This window comes from Euprymna scolopes, chromosome 13 (assembly GCF_053919585.1).
Source record: "Euprymna scolopes isolate OS-2025 chromosome 13, ASM5391958v1, whole genome shotgun sequence".
Lineage (NCBI taxonomy): Eukaryota > Metazoa > Mollusca > Cephalopoda > Sepiida > Sepiolidae > Euprymna > Euprymna scolopes.
In genome coordinates this window covers 5,131,399-5,134,706 of record NC_136494.1, presented here as the reverse complement: position 1 = coordinate 5,134,706, position 3,308 = coordinate 5,131,399, and the positions used below count along the sequence as shown (strand labels likewise).

Genomic DNA, 3,308 nt, shown 5'->3' with positions numbered 1-3,308 from the left:
ATTAAAAATTCCAAATTGTCAACCTTATATATATATATATATATATATATATATATATATATATATATATATATATATATATATATATAAAGCAGGCTCCTTCAGTCTTGGACAGACTATGGATACCCACGAAGGATTGCTTGTGCATGAAATTTTTGTGGCAGGATGTGCGCAATCTCCAACCACACCTCTCCTGAGACGACATTGTTAAATACCAGTGGCAAGTGAAGTACAGAACGACTGGAAACAAATGCCGAGATAAGCGGAGAGCACATACAGCGCCTAGAATTCTCAAATGGTCACCCATCTGATATTAACCAGGCTCAACGTTGCTTAACTTCGGTGATCTGACGAGAACCGGTGTGTCAACGCGATTATGCCGTATATATATATATATATATATATATATATATATATATATATATATATATATATATATATGTATGTATATATATATATATATGTATGTATATATATATATATATGTATGTATATATATATATATATGTATGTATATATATATATATGTATGTATATATATATATGTATGTATATATATATATATATGTATGTATATATATATATATATGTATGTATATATATATATATGTATGTATATATATATATATATATGTATGTATACATATATATATATATATGTATGTATATATATATATATGTATGTATATATATATATATATGTATGTATATATATATATATATATATATGTATGTATATATATATATGTATGTATATATGTATATATATATATATATATGTATATATATATATATATATATGTATATATATATATATATATACATGTATATATATATATATATATATATATATATATATATATATATATATATATATATATGTCAGAGGTGTGAGTTCCATTATAGAAGCGTTGATTTACACATCAGGTGCACTTGAAAGCCAAATTACAATGCATTATTACAGAAAATAAATAAATATTTTACTTGTTTGAAATTTATAATTAAAATATATTTCGTACTTCAAACTTCATCCTCAGTATGTTGTATATCTTTTTTCCTTTCTTTTTCTCTTCTTCTTTCTTGCCATGTTGTAAAGTTGGAGAAAGAAAAGAAGTAAAGATATAATTAATAAAAATTTTTATTATTATATATTAATAAAAGTGTTGGTACGGGTTTAGGTTCTTCCAAGTCCCAAAACTACCGACCAACTTTAATAATTACTAAAGGTACAACAAGTATAAACGACAAGAATTTATTAACAAACATGAAAACATGACAACACTGCAATTCAGAACATTAAGGTAAAAAGATTACTCACTTCAATAGTGGGGTTTACGGGAGGAGTGAGGACTGTATTCTAGAGTTGTACTCTGACTGTCCAACATTGTCTTTTAGGAGAAGAACTTTTTGCGTCCGTGCCTCATGTGTACGGACTCTCCTCTTCTTTTCTCAAGGGACCTCACTCCTTACCCTACACCGGTAATCCGGTGCTCTTATTTATTCCCCTACAAAAGTATCTCAATTGTTTATTATTATATATTATTAAAATTATCTCAATTTTTTATTATTATATATTAATAAAAGTATCTCAATTGTTTATTATTATATATTAATAAAATTATCTCAATTGTTTATTATTATATATTAATAAAAGTATCTCAATTTTTTATTATTATATATTAATAAAATTATCTCAATTCTTTATTATTATATATTATTAAAAGTATCTCAATTTTTTCCTGTTAAAAGTGGTTCAATAGGAAACTAAGCGAACACATTTTTGACAAATCTTTTGCATTCGTAACTTCCGGCACTTCCTGAAACATTTTATCCACGTATAAAAATTGTTACATTTAATCATACGGCATAATCACGTTGACACACTGGTTTCCACTGGATCACCGAAGTTAAGCAACGTTTAGCCTGGTCAGTACTAAATGGGTGACCATTTGGGACTTCCAGGTGCTCTATGTGCTCTCTGCTTATCTCGGCATTGTTTCCAGTCATCCTGGTCTTCTCCTTGCCACTAGACCCAAACAGTGTCGATTCAGGAGGGGTGTGGTTAGGGATTGCGCGACCCTTGCCTCACAATTACACGTGCAACTGTCCTTACAGGGGTATCCTTTGTCTTTTGAGACTGAACGGAGGCATCGATCAACATTTAATCTGAACAAAATGCCTCTCAATAAGGTGTTCCCATATTAGAAAAGTAGCAAACTGTTTCACTTGATATAGTAAGTCCTCTCACAACGCTCACGCCATCAGATTACAATATTAACAGGTATATTTACTTTTGCACCACTGATATTATTTTCCCATACATCCTCAACAACTCATAACACATTACAACAGAATAAAAAGAAAAAATAAGTTATCCCTACAACTCAACAAGATTATACCTTCGCATATTAACAGATTATCCTAATACTTTTAGTCGTTTTTACCTTTCTGGAAAAAAGTTGCTCAAGAATAATGGATTTTAATAGACTTTAATTCGTTTATAAAAAATAACTATTCATTTTATTTTCCATTTTTGAACGTGCCTGCCTTATATATTACAAGTTCATTTGAAATGGTTTCCTTAAAAATTATAAATTACCTGTAAAACAGCATGCATCTAATTAGTTTTCGTCCAATTTCATAATGATAGAGATTCGCAAAATGTGTTTGCCAGTCAACAGTGAATTGTGAAAATTACCTCCCTGTGTATTTATCACAAAAGGAAAATCTACGCCACCATATTTTTGTTAATGTAGGGAAAATTGTAGTGTGACTGCAGTCACAGAGGCAGGCTGCCAAGGGTGGCATGTGCGACGCTCAGAACTCGAAACCCGACCGATAGGACATGAAAAGGCGACAAATGATCGGGTTTGATCACGTCTTAATTTGCATATCAATGAGACTAGACACTGGAATGAGGGAATATAAGGCCGACAGTGAAGATTTTGGCAGTTGAGTTCTGGAGAACCGAACTGAATTGAACGGGTCGGAGCTGAGAATGTTCGAATGCTGCCAAGAATCAAGTCCAGTTTTTTTTTTCTATTAGAATTATTAATTTAATTACCTTGCCTATTAAAATATAAATTTGTTGCTGTATGAGGGGGAACAGATATTATTTCTTCTTCTGTATTTTATTCCCGTTTTGTTCCGTCTTGTGGATATTGCTTATCTCTTTAGGTGCCTGCAATATTACCGCCTGATATGTAATGAGATGCTCTTGGTTGGAGATAAAAGAGGCTTCATTTTGGAGTTGGATTTTGAAGAAGTAAGTTCGATCAGCAGAAGTGCTTTTCAAGTTGAGAGAGTAA

The 3,308-nt window shown here is 30.4% G+C and overlaps 1 pseudogene; it reads right to left on the bottom strand.

Moving 5' to 3' along the window:
* Positions 1-270: 270 nt before the first annotated feature.
* Positions 271-387, bottom strand: LOC145292670 (5S ribosomal RNA; annotated as a pseudogene).
* Positions 388-3,308: the final 2,921 nt, after the last annotated feature.